The sequence below is a fragment of the Brachyhypopomus gauderio genome, chromosome 14 (genome assembly GCF_052324685.1).
Source record: "Brachyhypopomus gauderio isolate BG-103 chromosome 14, BGAUD_0.2, whole genome shotgun sequence".
In the NCBI taxonomy this organism is placed as follows: Eukaryota; Metazoa; Chordata; class Actinopteri; order Gymnotiformes; family Hypopomidae; genus Brachyhypopomus; species Brachyhypopomus gauderio.
Window position 1 is genome coordinate 18,975,440 of NC_135224.1, and position 17,806 is coordinate 18,993,245.

Below are 17,806 nucleotides of genomic sequence, written 5' to 3' on the forward strand. Positions count from 1 at the left end.
ATGACATCACTCCGCCAGGTGCTCCTCCCACCTCTGTGCCTGAGAGCCTGCTTCAGTGACCTCAACTGATAGGAACACTGAATCAAAATGCTCTGCTGATGTATATTGTCATGGATATTTCCTGTGAGCACGGGGTTGTCCTGACTGGTCCACGGCTCTGACGCTAAGCTCACGGCTTCCATGAGGCGTGCAGGAGGTTCTTCTGGAGTCTGGCCAGCCTAGACACTCCTTTAAACCCACCATATTGATGCACACCCTTGACAATCAATGTATGCTTCCAATTAAGAGTAATTAGGGAAGCATGCATGGTTCTGCTACCTGGTCCGGCAGGTTCGGGTCTACTGCTCTGGCTTTGTAAGTGTGGGAGGGTTGTTAGGAAAAGCTAAAGTTTCATCCAGGTTTATTTCTTTTCCGATTTCGATTAGCTGTGTGCTGAGCTGAAGGAGGCTTTTCTCGGTGTGGTTTTGAAGGATGTCTCGTGACCGGGGGATTGGTTTGGATTTAAGAGCCAATCTTCTCCTACGTTTGGACACGGGGCTCTTCTGACAATGTGTTCCATCAAGCTTTTCAGAATGCAGCGTAGAAATAGAAACGTTAGCCTTGAGCTAACATTTACCAATTGAGACTGTTTTTCCTTCTCCAGATACAGACGAAATAGCTTTATTGACAAAGTGTTCTTGTTAAGTACAAAGATGCAATAATCACCTTTCGAAGGAAAAGTTGAATTGTTTGCTTCAGGCATAACCATTTTTGTGTTCCTGCTTGCTTAAATGTGCATATACAGGAACATACTCAGTGAAGTTTATTGGGAAAGGATAGTGGAACTACGATTTCCTCTATTACTATCTGTTCTGTTACTATTACCTCTATTACTATCAGTATTACTTCTACTACTATTAATTCTACTACTATTTCTGCTGCTATCATTAGATACTGGCAGGTTCCCAATCTCCAGTCACACAGCGAAAAGCCCACGATTCTGACCTGAATGAGAACTAGGGGAATGTTTACCTATTTACTGGCCAACAATCTCCAAAATTTCATCAATGACTCTGAATATGGCATTTTCTCCTCAGGCTGCCTCTGCAGTCGTGATTATCAAACTGCACTCTTATCTTCCCACATACACGAGCCTCTCTGGCTTAGCCGGGTTTCTGGGGGGATTAGCATGATTGATGTAACGTAACTGCTGGTGTAGTGTGCACCATGCCCAGAGCTCACCACTATATCACACAGTGTGTGAAGCAGCGTCCATGTTCACCGAGTGTGAGGGCAGCTCTGCCTAAACTGACCCTCGGGCTGATAGCGGGAAATATAGGACGCGTTCACGCGCAAATATGATCAGAGTTAATGTGATCTGCATGCTCGATTCTACACCAGCAGGAAGGCCAAAGTAATTGCATAAACAGCCCGTGTTATGATGTGCTGCTTGTAAGTACAGAATGGGCCTTGTGAGTGATAATGAGTAATACGTTTTCATTTTCATGGTGGAGTAAAGGGGGCGAAAGTCATTAGGGTGATTCTGTGAGAGCGTCTCAGCCCACGTGGACACCGCCAGCTTCCGCTCATGCGTGTGGCGGTTATATTGGACTCACTCGAAGCCCGTTGTGCCGTGGCTCCATATATGGTCAATAGTCCGTTACATGGCAGGATACTAAAACCTTGTGATTATTCAGGCAATTATCTGCTAAAGTCTCACAGACTCTGGGGCCAGGATTATACCCAGGCCAGGATTACACTCAGGTCAGGATTACACCCAGGTCAGGATTACACTCAGGCCAGGATTACACCCAGGCCAGGATTACACACAGGTCAGGATTACACCCAGGCCAGGATTACACTCAGGCCAGGATTACACCCAAGGCAGGATTACACTCAGGTCAGGATTACACTCAGGCCAGGATTACACCCAGGCCAGGATTACACTCAGACAAGGCAATGGGTACAGCAGGAGCTCCTATCAAGACCTTTAACACACAGAACAACACACAGGTGCTGGGAAGTTACACTCAAGCTGCATTATTTAGCACTGCGCTTAGAAAACGAATGGGAAACATGTCAAAACCAAAGGGAATCAGTGATTAGCATTACACGCATTATGTATGTCTGCACATAAGAGATCCAGTAGCAATTCTGAGCCTGACACATTCAGTATGTGTCAATACGGACCAGATCCATCCTGGGTGTGTGTGTGCGGTTAATGCACCTCGCCTCACTGCCCTCAGAGTGCTCCTGACAGATGATACACACACTTAAAGGAGGGAACTAGCCCAGATGCTGGGAGCAGCTACAATACTCTCTGTCTGTGTGTGTCAGGGTGATAAGTCCTGATGTATAGAAGACAGAAGATCCCAGTGGCTCTGTCAAAAACACAGCAATAATGTTCACTGATCAATAATGTTCACTGATCAATAATGTGCACTGATCAATAATGTGCACTGATCGGAGGAGGCATTTCTCTGCAGGCTAAAAGTGCAGAGTAGATGCACTTGTACTGGTCAGAAGGGTCAAAGGGTCAAAAGGTCAAAGCCTCCTTTCCCAAACTGATTAATATATGTCTGCGAACCAGTGAAGCAGAAAAGGCCTCAGAGGGTGGAGTGGAGGGTGGTGTGGAGGGTGGTGTGGGGTGGAGGGTGGTGTGGAGGGTGGAGTCCCTGTCACTAAGGAAGTCAGACATTCTTGGATGTGGTCCTAAATAAGAACTGAGTAGAGGTGTATGTCACACAGCCATAATGAGTCGATTATACACAGTACAAGGTCTTATAACGGTGAGGAGGTCCTGCTTGTGACATCCAACAGAACGCAGTGTAGCTACAGACTGGTGTAGACCGTGTGGTCTTCAGATGAACAGGAGGTTCTGGTCCTTGTGTTGGCCTTCTTCTCAAAACCATTAACGTCTGCCTTCCAGGTCAAGACCCTGCAGGACCCCACTAGCTCTTAAACGGCCAGTTATGTAATTATAGTTGTGATCCGCTTTCTACCTTTAAACATTCAAATTCATCAAAGTAAACTTTATTTTGCCCTGTGTGCATTTTGAAGCTTCTTGTGTAATGAATAGAGATCAAATATCACTTTATGGTCTTAACCTTACACAATGTATTATATTTTCTCCAAGAGTCATACACTTACTGTAAACAGACACACACACACACACACACACACACACACACACACACACACACACACACACACACACACACACACACACACACACACGTGTATACACACCTATGTACACAAATGTAGACACACACACAAGGGCATGTACATGTACACACACACACACACACACACACACACACACACACACACCTATGTACACAAATGTAGACACACACACAAGGGCATGTACATGTACACACATACACACACTGCATGTCAGAACTCATTACACTCACTGGGGATATTCGGTAAGCCTGTAATCATGATGATGTATTTCTGTCCCTGATCCCTCACAAGGTCACTTTTCAGCCAAAACAAAACACTTATTTACATCTTAAAGCAGAGCAAGAACACATCTGTGTGGTTGCCACACTTAACAGCAGCACTGTCAAGATGAAAGACTGAACCAGTGAATTGAACATCTCACTAAAGAATGGGGCTCATCGCTTTAACACCCTTTGTGTGATGAATGCATCATACATTATGATCAGACACTGATGCTACTATAGGCAGCAGCAGTAGCAGGGTGGCAGTTTGGGGTAGATACAGGCAGGTGTAGGGGCAGATAGACAGGTGTAGGGGCAGATAGACAGGTGTAGGGGCAGATAGACAGGTGTAGGGGTAGATACAGACAGGTGTAGGGGCAGATACAGACAGGTGTAGGGGCAGATAGACAGGTGTAGGGGCAGATACAGACAGGTGTAGGGGCAGATACAGACAGGTGTAGGGGCAGATAGACAGGTGTAGGGGTAGATACAGGCAGGTTTAGGGACAGATAGACAGGTGTAGGGGCAGATACAGACAGGTGTAGGGGTAGATACAGACAGGTGTAGGGGCAGATACAGACAGGTGTAGGGGCAGATACAGACAGGTGTAGGGGTAGATACAGGCAGGTGTAGGGGTAGATACAGACAGGTGTAGGGGTAGATAGACAGGTGTAGGGGCAGATACAGACAGGTGTAGGGGCAGATAGACAGGTGTAGGGGCAGATACAGACAGGTGTAGGGGCAGATAGACAGGTGTAGGGGCAGATACAGACAGGTGTAGGGGCAGATACAGACAGGTGTAGGGGTAGATACAGGCAGGTGTAGGGGCAGATACAGACAGGTGTAGGGGTAGATACAGACAGGTGTAGGGGCAGATACAGACAGGTGTAGGGGCAGATACAGACATGTGTAGGGGCAGATAGACAGGTGTAGGGGTAGATAAAGACAGGTGTAGTGGCAGATACAGACAGGTGTAGGGGTAGATACAGACAAGTGTAGGGGTAGATACAGACAGGTACAGGTGTAGGGGTAGATCCAGACATGTGTAGGAGCAGATAGACAGGTGTAGGGGTAGATAAAGACAGGTGTAGTGGCAGATACAGACAGGTGTAGGGGTAGATACAGGCAGGTGTAGGGGTAGATACAGACAGGTGTAGGGGTAGATACAGCCAGGTGTAGGGGTAGTTACAGACAGGTGTAGGGGTAGTTACAGACAGGTGTAGGGGTAGATACAGACAGGTGTAGGGGCAGATACAGACAGGTGTAGGGGCAGATACAGACAGGTGTAGGGGTAGGATACAGACAGGTGTAGGGGCAGATACAGACAGGTGTAGGGGTAGATACAGGCATGTGTAGGGGTAGATACAGGCAGGTGTAGGGGTAGATACAGACAGGTGTAGGGGTAGTTACAGACAGGTGTAGGGGTAGATACAGACAGGTGTAGGGGTAGATACAGACAGGTGTAGGGGTAGATACAGGCAGGTGTAGGGGTAGATACAGACAGGTGTAGGGGTAGATACAGACAGGTGTAGGGGTAGATACAGACAGGTGTAACTGCTCAGAGAGAAACTCTCCATTCTGATGCATCAGGTCTCGTTAATTCTTGCAATTAGGACTGTAGATAGTGGGAAAACAGCCCCATGCTTAAATAGAAGAGTGGTTTAGATAACGCTTTACTGGAACAATTAGCTGTTAATATCAGAGCATGTGGGAGGCTGTCTGGTGGACTGTCTGTCTGGTGGACTGTCTGTCTGGTGGGACAGTCTACAGCAGACAGGTGCATTTCTGCCTTTCTAATAATCATCAGTACGGCACATTTATACAGCATCTTTCACACGAGGGCTGTTTTACAAAACTAAAATGTAAAGACAGGAGAGCGAGTAAGTAGGAAAGGAAGCGTTCATGAAAAAGAACAGAGCACATCAGATCTGAGACCGAGGGAGAGTGCCGAGCCTCCGGTTCTGATCCATTCACACACCGGCCTCAGCGTCCAACACCAGAGACAGCTCCCCACACAGAGAGCGTTCAGCACGCACACGAGAACGCCCCGCATCTCCACAGCGACGTTCCACAGAGCTGTTTGCTTCTTTTTTTAGAGAGAGAGTGTTCTGGCCTAATTATGTTTCGTATGTAAAAGGCCCAGAGGGTGAGAGGGGGGCTTTTAATTTGTTATGTTTACAGTGTGTGCTTTTTCCCATTTATTTATTTATCCCAAATCCTGCAGAGCGGAGTGTGGTATCTAAAGCAGCCTGGAGCCGCTCTGAGCTCGACGGTGGTCCCTGAGTCAGCGCCGTGTACTGCCGCACACACACCCCTCACACACACACGCTCCACTCCACACACACCTCCCCGCCCCGTGCTCCGCAAGCCTCTTGATTGTTTATTTTTGGATATGATGACATCTACGTCCAAATGAACGCCCCGAAGGACTGTTTTCTCAGCACGGCGGTTCTGCTGTGGGTTCCGCGGCTGTGCCGGCGATCACCGCAGGCTGCGTGGAGACGGCAGTGGTTCGTACCTACGCTGCTCGGGTTCCTCTGAAGTCCGTTAAGAGGAGGCACAAAAGATTGCCTTCCAGGTGATAATTAAAAATTCCACGGCTGCCAGGCAGGACCGAGATGCAATGGTCTCAACGGCAGCTTGCCTCTCCGTGGGGGAGGAGAGTAACACGATTATGCTTTCAGAGGATCAATTCGCCTCTGTTCCTGCGGAGAGTACTTCTGTGTAATACGCTGTTCGATTGGGCTGCAAAAACAAAGCAGGGGCTGTTTCTGAAGGTCCCTCTTTTATGTCTTCTGCATCTGCCGTCTTTGTAGCCCCTGCATGTGCAATAACTATTGATAATCTCTTCTCCTCCCTCTCTGAGAGAAGACATGGCCTTCTGTACGCCCAGATTTCAGCAGTGTGTTACCACAGCAGTTTATCTCGCAACTACAAGGAAGTCAGCAGACGAGGCTGCCACACTCCAGGCACCACAGCATCAGAACATGACTAGTTCTAAATGTAAAGAGATCACATTAAAAACACATCTGCACAACAACCAGTCTGCTGTCTGGGAACCAGCGTCCCATGCCAGCATCCTAACGTGCTTGGACTGAGCATAGCACTTCTACACCCAACACTTCTACACCTAACACTTCAACACCCAACACCTCTACACTTAACACCTCTACACCTAACACTTCTACATCTAACACTTCAATACCTAACACTTCTACATCTAACACTTCTACATCTAACACTTCTACACCTAACACTTCAATACCAAACACTTCTACACCTAACACTTCTACACCTAACACTTCTACATCTAACACTTCTACATCTAACACTTCAATACCTAACACATTGGCACCTAACACTTCTACACCTAACACTTCTACATCTAACACTTCAATACCTAACACATCTACACCTAACACTTCTACATCTAACACTTCTACACCTAACACTTCTACATCTAACACTTCTACATCTAACACTTCAATACCTAACACATCTACACCTAACACTTCTACACCTAACACTTCTAGACCTAACACGTCTACACCTAACACTTCTATATCTAACACTTCTACACCTAACACTTCAATACCAAACACTTCTACACCTAACACTTCTACACCTAACACTTCTACACCTAACACTTCAACACCTAATACTTCTACACCTAACACTTCTACACCTAACACTTCTACATCTAACACTTCTACATCTAACACTTCAATACCTAACACATTGGCACCTAACACTTCTACACCTAACACTTCTACATCTAACACTTCAATACCTAACACATCTACACCTAACACTTCTACACCTAACACTTCTACATCTAACACTTCTAAATCTAACACTTCAATACCTAACACATCTACACCTAACACTTCTACACCTAACACTTCTAGACCTAACACTTCTACACCTAACACTTCTACATCTAACACTTCTACATCTAACACTTCAATACCTAACACAGTGGCACCTAACACTTCTACACCTAATACGTCTACACCTAACACTTCTATATCTAACACTTCAACACCTAACACTTCTACATCTAACACTTCTACACCTAACACTTCTACACCTAACACTTCAACACCCAACACCTCTACACTTAACACCTCTACACCTAACACTTCTACATCTAACACTTCAATACCTAACACCTCTACACCTAACACCTCTACACCTAACACCTCTACACCTAACACTTCTACATCTAACACTTCTACACCTAACACTTCTACATCTAACACTTCAATACCTAACACATTGGCACCTAACACTTCTACACCTAACACTTCTACACCTAACACTTCTACATCTAACACTTCAATACCTAACACTTCTACACCTAACACTTCTACATCTAACACTTCTACATCTAACACTTCAATACCTAACACATCTACACCTAACACCTCTACACCTAACACTTCTACATCTAACACTTCTACACCCAACACGTCTACACCTACCACTTCTATATCTAACACTTCAACACCTAACACTTCTACATCTAACACTTCTACACCTAACACTTCTACATCTAACACTTCTACACCCAACACGTCTACACCTAACACTTCTATATCTAACACTTCAACACCTAACACTTCTACATCTAACACTTCTACACCTAACACTTCTACACCTAACACTTCTACATCTAACACCTCAATACCTAACAAACACATCTACACCTAACACTTCTACACCTAACACTTCTACATCTAACACTTCAATACCTAACACATCTACACCTAACACCTCTACATCTAACACTTCTACATCTAACACTTCAATACCTAACACATCTACACCTAACACCTCTACACCTAACACTTCTACATCTAACACTTCTACACCCAACACGTCTACACCCAACACTTCTACATCTAACACTTCTACATCTAAAACTTCTGCATCTTATCACATTTTTGCCAATTTTCCCAAAATAATTTGATTCCTTCCTTTAGCAGCCATTATCTATATATGTATATTACTTGCTTGTGTCCTGACAAGTTCAGTGCTTGGTGAATCTGGTTAAGTGAAGGATTATTTTTTGACAGGGTTCATTAAGTGCACATGGGTATATTGAATTAAATAAGGTATTTTCTGTCTCTCTCTCTCTGACTGTTTCTCTCTTTCTCTTTGGTTCTACATTTTGTCATTGGATGAAACTTTGCATACCCTGTCCTGCCACGACTGAGCCGTCTCCGTGTCCCCACACGTCTTGCCCTGTCCTGCCACGACCGAGCCGTCTCCGTGTCCCCACACGTCTTGCCCTGTCCTGCCACGACCGAGCCGTCTCCGTGTCCCCACACGTCTTGCCCTGTCCTGCCACGACCGAGCCGTCTCCGTGTCCCCACACGTCTTGCCCTGTCCTGCCACGACCGAGCCGTCTCCGTGTCCCCACACGTCTTGCCCTGTCCTGCCACGACCGAGCCGTCTCCGTGTCCCCACACGTCTTGCCCTGTCCTGCCACGACCGAGCCGTCTCCGTGTCCCCACTCGGCATACCCTGTCCTGCCACGACCGAGCCGTCTCCGTGTCCCCACACGTCTTGCCCTGTCCTGCCACGACCGAGCCGTCTCCGTGTCCCCACACGTCTTGCCCTGTCCTGCCACGACCGAGCCGTCTCCGTGTCCCCACTCGGCATACCCTGTCCTGCCACGACCGAGCCGTCTCCGTGTCCCCACTATTCATACCCTGCCTTCCTAGCAGGCCCCTCTGTGAGTCTGAGCACGCGTCTGCTGTGTTTCCTCTTCAGCTCACAGGATCTCTGCATGCCTGAGCTAATTCCACCACCTGTCCCGCAGAATGCCGGCTGCCCGTGTGGACAGATAAGTCATATTTACAGCCCTGTGTTTCGTCCTCCGTCAGCATAGCCTGACACCAGAGCTAAATCTGCCACCACTAATTAAAATGGCATCTTTCCCCTTTCGTCCCAGTGACATAATGGTCCCCAAATGTCCTCGTAGGAAACTTTGAAGGGTCAACCTCGAGGAAAAATATCTTTATAGAACAAGAGCACATTTAAGAGACTCTGGTACATTCTTCACATTATTGCCCTGATTTGAGAAGTTTGAGACATAAGTTTTGGCAGAGGAGAAAGCAAGTGGTTGTTTAAGGTCAGCAACACCAGCCGCGTAGTGTCTGTGTGATGCTGAGAAGCTGTTTAATGTGAGCATCACGCACCATGGTTGGCTGACAGGCGAACTAAGCCAAACATTTGTTAAGCACGCCACCTCACGCACGTCCGGTACCGTCCATTTCTCTAGGAATTGTGAGCGATAATGAAATATCGCGCTGCCACTTACATTTAGCCAAGTCCTTTATCTTAGTTAAATTTTCATGTGGCGAGATGCAAAGGTTAAAAGTGAGTAATTCCAGAATCTTTGCTTTATAGCCCTGATTTCTTTGTTTTGGGATTTCGGCGAAAACAGGAAGAAAGACACTAATAGCTCCTTGTCTGTCTTTGCCGTTGTTAATGACAGTGTGAAACTCAATCAATAAAGCCGATTCATTTGATTCTGCATGCTAATCCTTCAGTGGGGCCTGCACCACCGGCCCTTTAGACACACCGGAGAGACAAAGTCAGCACCTCAAATCTACGAAGAACCTGATCAGAGCATCACTGCGCTCCACTATATTAATATAAACATGCATGTGCCCTGGCGTCTGAGTGAATCAATAACAAACTGTGGCTTCCGTCAAAAAAAGAGCACGGACTGTCTGTTCTACCAGTGCTAAAACAGTCGGATGCTATTTTAAACTTGCGAGGCTCATTCTACTAGTGTCGAGCATGCTCTGATGTAGGACATCATCAATGCCTTCTACTCTGTGGAGGACTTGCCGTGGCTGGACTGATGAACATGTGGAAGGAACCGCCGTTTTATGATTTATGGCGACACCGAGGGGGTGTGTCCTTTGCCGCCGCCCCTGGAGACAGACACGGGTGACTCCGCCTCCCCTCCCCTCCCAGCAGTTCTTCAGCAGCTGAGGAATAACTCTCTACGGTTCATCTGACCCATATCACGAGATGACAAAGAGCCCCCATGTAGCCGGGCCAATGATAATAAACATCCTTTATGAGAGCTGGGATTAGCAGGCGCGCAGCGAGGCAGAAGGCGTCATTGATTTCACCCTCTGAACAGTGTATTTACACTTCCAGCTATTTGTTATGGCAGACAAGGCAGCGATTGTGCTACGCGTGGGCTACTTATGACACTTGTTCTGCCAGAGATGCCGTATTACGTGCGACTCGTGTTGTGAGTGGCGGGAGGGGAAAAGCTGTCCAGCCGGCCGCCGTTAGCCCCCCGATGTTTGATCGGATCGTTTCAGAGGAGGAATCAGGAGTGAAAAAGACGTGTGCGATGGTTCTTCGACACTGACGCCTTCCGGAATGAGTCAATGGATTTTGTGGAAAAAGTCATTCAGGATATGTAGACACTTTCTGGGTTTTTTTATTGAGATAAAGTGGTGGTGGCACTTTAACTGATATTGGTTTGATTATGGTTAAGGGCCCCTTAGCTGACCCTTATCACACAGCAATGTAATCAGGAGCTCTCCTGGAAGACTGCCAGAGAGACCATTTAGTGGAGAGAGCTGACAGCAGTAACAACCCCAGGCCCACACCTCTCCTCTCAGACCAAAGACCACCACGGGCAGATTAGATCACGCAGATTACAACAAGGAGGAACGAGTGAAAGAAAAACACCTCCAGACAATAAAAAAAAACAAAACACATTATATATATATATATATATATATATATATATATATATATATATATATATATATATATAACAAATATAATCACATTTAAAATACTATAGATACAATTTATAAAATAGATACAATTTTTTTTATGCATTCCAAAAAATAATATTTTAATAAATGTTATGTGCTTACATTACTATTTAAATATTTTAATTAATCTATAAATTCAAAAAAGAAAAACTCACCTTTGTATGCCTTTGCAAAGTCTAGAGGATTCTCCTCCTGTAATCAGAAAAGAAAACATTAGGGTCGTAGACACCCCATGACCACAGTTCCTCAAGCCTGCATAAAACCTCCATAAAACCTCCATAAAGCCAGTTGATCACAAATCCTGACAATTCTCGTACACCCTGTGGCAAGTTCAAAGAAAGTGCTGTGCTCAGTGTGGATGGAGGTTTCAGAAATGTCTCCATGGATGAGGAGAAATCCACAGTCTGCTGTATTCTTCTCTTTAGAAAACATAAATATGGTCACATTTGGCAACCACAATCAGTGTTAGGACTTCATGTCTAACCTCATTGTTGTGCATGTGTTATCAGAGGTGATAAAGCCTTCATTTAACAAAAGAACACAATTATGTATGAATATAATTTCCAATTTTATAAAAGCAAAAAACGAAAAAAAAAACCTGTTCAGGAGCAAAGCTAATAAGGCCCAGAATCCAGTCCTTCTGGTTCTGGTTTTTTGGTTCCCATTTCAAATATGTGGTCATTTTACCACATTTGGCTCATGCTGCATCTCTATATGGATCTCTACATAGATCTCTACATGGATCACTACATGGATCGCTACACAGATCTCTACATGGATCTCTACATAGAACTCTACATGGATCTCTATATGATCTCTACATGGATATTAACATGGATCTCTATATGATCTCTACATGGATCTCTACATGGATCTCTACATAGATCTCTACATGGATCTCTATATGATCTCTACATAGATCTCTACATGGATCGCTACATGGATCGCTACACAGATCTCTACATGGATCTCTACATAGAACTCTACATGGATCTCTATATGATCTCTACATGGATATTAACATGGATCTCTATATGATCTCTACATGGATCTCTACATGGATCTCTACATAGATCTCTACATGGATCTCTATATGATCTCTACATAGATCTCTACATGGATCGCTACATGGATCTCTAAATAGATCTCTACATAGATCTCTATATGGATCTCTATATGGATCTCTATATAGATCTCTACATAGATCTCTACATGGATCTCTATATGATCTCTACATGGATCTCTACATAGATCTCTACATGGATCTCTAGATGGATCTCTGTATGGATCTCTACATGGATCTCTGTATGGATCTCTATATGGATCTCTAGATGGATCTCTACATGGATCTCTAGATGGATCTCTACAAGGATCTCTATATGGATATCTACATGGAACTCTAGATGGATCTCTATATGGATCTCTACATGAATCTCTAGATGGATATCTAGATGGATCTCTAGATGGATCTCTATATGGATCTCTACATAGATCTCTGTATGGATCTCTAGATGGATCTCTACATGGATCTCTATATGGATATCTACATGGAACTCTAGATGGATCTCTATATGGATCTCTACATGAATCTCTATATGGATCTCTATATGGATCTCTACATGGATATCTAGATGGATCTCTAGATGGATCTCTATATGGATCTCTACATGGATCTCTACATGGATCACTACATGGATCTCTATATGAATTTCTTCATGAATGAAGAAAAGACTTGGATATCTCAGCTCGGTACAGCACAAAGGGTAAAGGTTGCATTCATCCATTTATAAATTCAGCAGTAAAAATCACATCACTACAACACATTTCCTTTTATTCCCATATGTGTATGGCCCACTTGGTCCACCAGAGAACCAGTGAAAACCCCACAACAATAGCTGAGAAAATGCTGGATTTCTGGTACTTTTGCTAGATGTTAGTCTGAAGCTGCAGATATTCTGAAAGTAGGTTTATCTCTTTCTAAACAGGCCCACAATCACATCTCTCTGTGAAACACTATATGTAGAATGTCTTGGAAAGGAGCTACTTCCAAAGCCTGTATGGACTCTGTATTATAATAACAGCTTTCTACATGATTTATGTGTCCTGATTTTGCACCATAAATCACACGGGCGACCTTTTGGCATTTCCTGACGTATATGAGATAGTAAGTGATAGACTGATGTATTTATTGATTAATTGGCAGTATGATTGATGCAGTGCAATGCTTTAGGGGGTTTCCTTTGTTTAGCTCTGGCTTGAGCTTGGTAGGGATGAATTATTTTATGCAAAAATTGATTCTGTCAAATGAGAAATCTTACATTTATGGATAATGTAGTGTCCAGGGAAAAAAATCTATTTTCTACAAGAGACTACAAAAGGAAGACTCTTTACTCTACAAACTCCTGTCGTAACTGCATGTCTGAAACAGTCTCCAGAACCACCACATATCCTGTAGATGCGTTTTGTGATGGTTGCCATGGCCGCTATCATTAAATGCTGTCTGAAGTTTTATATGCCGGACCAGAAGATGCTGATTGTCGCAGTCTCGAGTGTTTGGGGAAAAAAATACCGGCTGAGTTTATAGTGCAATCACAATAAACAATAGCACATTGACGGAGCGTCCCTGAGGTACAGACCCCATCCTTAACACAGTTCCTGCTTACGTTCAGGCTTAGTGCCTGCCTTCTGGTCAGAGTTGTTAAGGTAATAGCTTTATTAATGGAGTTCAGGTCAGAAGACTCACTTAGTCAGGAGAGAACAATCCACTATACAGCCCTGTAAAACTCTGTAGTCACCTTCAGAGTTGAGGACAACCTGGTGAATTCGGAGGTGTTTAGCTGGAGTTTAGCGCCTGACCCATAAAACTGCGGGGTTCTGGACTGCGAGCTGCACTGGGAGCTGGGCAGCTGAACTGGGAGGACTTCTTAAGCTCCTCTTGCATTATCTTCTTATCTTTTACTGTCTAACAGCTACCGAAGCCCAAAAACTGTGTTTGTGTCTTTTCAGAGGAGTGTGGGATCAATAAAATAGTGTGGAAAGAGCAGGCTGACCCTCCTGGAGTGATCCATAGCAAGTCCATTAATCCTCTTCGACAGAAGACATGCTTTTGAATGATTAGTGGCGTCTGTGGTCGAAATGAAGACTTATTGATGTGACCTTTGAATCACTGGTTTTGGTGGATATGATCTGCCAGCTTTCTGCTCGAATTATCACGTCGAAAACGTCCATCCCCTAATCCGTCACCTCTGGGCGGAAACGCACACAAGCACTGCGGGATTAATAGCTTGCTATGCATTGGGAATTTTAAACTTTAAACTTTCAATATGTATTGGAAAAGTCGCAATGTAAAAAAACATTTGTTGGTTTATCTTTAAAAAGCTTAGCTTAGCTTTTTAAAGGAATGGAATAGCGTTGGACTAGAAGAGCCTAGCTTGTACCAGAAAAACATAACATAAACATAAAACATAAAGTCACAGTTATCATCGCCATTTTAATTGAACTACATTCAGGATCATTGTTGACATATTAAAAGACGTTAACATTAGGTGATAAAGTGCTATAATTCTGGTGTCCAGTGCCAGCGAAGAACACCGGCACCTGTGTGTGTGTGTGTGTGTGTGTGTGTGTGTGTGCAACATAAAGAATGAGGCCAGGAGAACTCTGAGATTGCATCCTTTTGGCTGATGGGATTTTAATGACCAAGAACTCCCTCCATCCGATCACACACCCACAGGAGCAGTCTGGGCGGGTCTCTGGTTCCCTCACGATGGTTTACCACATAGGACAGAACATCAGGTAGAAACATCAGGTGACAGCTTCTGCAACCCCTGAGGACGAACTGGTTTAAACAAACACACAGGCTTCCATCTGGTACATCTGTATTTCTCCTACCTCTCTCTCTCCCTCTGAATTTACAAGTGTAGATGAGTATTGATTACTGCGGTTAGTTTATTTGACTTCCAATGGGGGGGGCTCATCTTCTATTGGTCAGTATTTCTTGTACCCCCTCAGCAGGCCGAGCTCTTATGAACTACTCTATGAGAAATCTTGCTTCCTAATGTAAAGAGCCTTTGGAGACGAAGGTAACACCGTTCCTGTCAAGCACGAGGAGGAGGCTTACTGGCCTGAAGTCTGGGATCGGTCCACTGCCTCACGGTTACTGTAACTACGGCCTGGGGAAAGGGAACGAGGAAATGTCAAGGTCGTCCAAGGGTCACGCTGTGGTTTTTTTGGAAAGGCGGCTGCTATCACCAGCAGTGTTCCTGAGGATCCTGTGGATCACGTCCCTCCTTATCTGCTGTTTGATCACTCTGTTCCTTCACTTTCCCAACCCTGTTTCCTGACTACCACTAACCTGAGTGTGTCTACGGCGTGTGATCAAGCTTTCGGGTTGACCTTTGACACTGATGGGGCTGCCAGCCAATCGGGATGAGCCAACGGCACCAGTGGTTTTGATGAGTCATGACTGACTAGCATTCTTTTTCATAGATGTTGGGCAGGTTATTAAACACTGAATAACCGTCATCCCTAAACAAAAAGGCAGAGGGGCTGAACACAGCTGACGCCTCACCACAGCTGATCCAGGATCTGTCACTGGCTGCCTGTATCATTATGCCATTATGCAGACAACTGGAGATGACCTGAGCAGGATCAGTAACAGGATCAGTCGCCTGCTTCGTGTATTATTCTGAATGCCGTTATTCAAGTGCTTGTGAAGAGTCCGAGACGTAGCAGCTGTGACTAACTCTCCCAACACACCTTCAAATCTGGGAAAATAGCAGCCCCCAGTACCACACCCCCGAACGTCAGATCTGCTCACCCACGTGTGGAGACGCTGGCGTTGGGCTCCTGTAATCCGAGGCTTTTCTTCACAGACAGGTCTTTTAAAGCATCTCTCAAACACACCTGCTGATTTGATGGATTTCATCACAGACATAAATCTGGGTTCCTTAATGTCAGCACCACATGAGCTGCTGAGGGATGGGATTGAAATCACAGACATAAATCTGGGTTCCTTAATGTCAGCACCACATGAGCTGCTGAGGGATGGGATTGAAATGTCAGAGCCAGTTTTACATCTCCTGCTTCCCAAAGCATCTGTGCCTTCTGGGAGTTGTAGTGAAATTAATGTGTGTTGTTATTTCAACAGTATAATGGCTGTGCACCCTTTCTGGCCAAGTTTAATGTGCTTAATTAGAATATTTTCTATATTATAGAATATTAGAATATTATATTATATTAGAATATTATATAATAGTTTGACAGATGAGAAAAATTCAACCCCCCTCACAGTCAGTTTAGAAAAACAAAGCCAGAGTGATCTGATCTATATTAAGAATAAAGGTTTATTCTCTTCAGAAAGAGACATGTCTTCTCATGCGTCCTCGTGTCCTCTCTGGGGAAGGTTTGCAGGTGAGAAGTGACAGACAGGGACAACTGGTGGAAGAACAGGGGAATTGTGGGAAGGTTTTCTTAGGGGTACGGTCACCCTTTAACCACAGCCGGTCCAGGAGCCCAGAGTGTGTACCACTGAGAGGGACCGACATGTCCTGACATGTTCTGACCTCTCTCCAGTCTTCAGGGCACCCCCACCCGCCCCGCTCGGCTGGTTCCGGGCCTACAGTGCTCAGTCAATCCTCTTTAGACAACAGAAGGTGATGTCTGGACGTCTCAACGCCCGAATCCCATGAGAAGAAGCTCACAGAGCCTTCCACCAGTGGAGAAAATAATAATAGTGGTAAAAATGAAAAATTTTTGGAAAGAAAAGTAAATATAAATAATAAATAATATAATGCTTCTATTATTACAGCCAACAAATGATCAGGCAAGATCAGGCAGTCAACACTTATCCTATTATGAATGTTTTCACTCCACGTGTGATTTTCTTTATATGAGCCAATTACATCATCTGTGGCAAAAGTACTGATGGAGTAAAATTTCACTGCCGTCAGAGGACAAAAAGATTCATCACTAGAATGCAGAATGGTGTGAGTGTGTATCAACAAACACGTCTTCGTGCACCTGTGCACTCCTCTGTTGTCCACAGCACAATGGGAACACTGTTTCATGACTACAATCACCATCATGTGTATATCATAATTCATATCGCCACATGAGAAAGTTCAGCTTTGTGCTGTCATGTCTTCCTCTTTCTCTCTTGCTAGTTCGTCGTGGCTACAACAGTGTTGTTCATATAAAGTGTGTATATATTATGTAATAATATGTGTAATATATTCGTTTTAATATATACACATGTGTGTTTTTTTATTGTTTTGTCTATTGGATCACTGGGTTTTAAATTGAACATTTAGTCTGTCTGTTCTAATAAACTGGTGTAAAACATCCACCATGGTGTAGACTACATATTATGACAACATATTATGACTACAGATTATCCCTGGAGTAATCTGGAGACATCTGGGGTAATCTGGAGTAATCCTCACTCATAAAACCCGTACCCACTCATCTTACTGCACAATCACACTTAAATCACGGCCCAGTGCATTCTGTCTACTTGTATTAAATGTATTATTTGCATTCTGTATTTATTCATTATCT

The 17,806-nt window shown here is 44.4% G+C and overlaps 1 protein-coding gene across 4 annotated transcripts in view; it reads right to left on the reverse strand.

Moving 5' to 3' along the window:
• The window catches only part of tnr (tenascin R (restrictin, janusin)), a 113,801-nt gene that overhangs the window by 71,454 nt on the left and 24,541 nt on the right, over nt 1–17,806 (reverse strand). For all 4 annotated transcript variants that reach the window (XM_076972716.1, XM_076972717.1, XM_076972714.1 and 1 more), the window contains exon 2: nt 11,404–11,440. The gene's annotated coding sequence lies outside the window, so the exon portion shown is untranslated. The remainder of the gene's footprint in view (nt 1–11,403; nt 11,441–17,806) is intronic.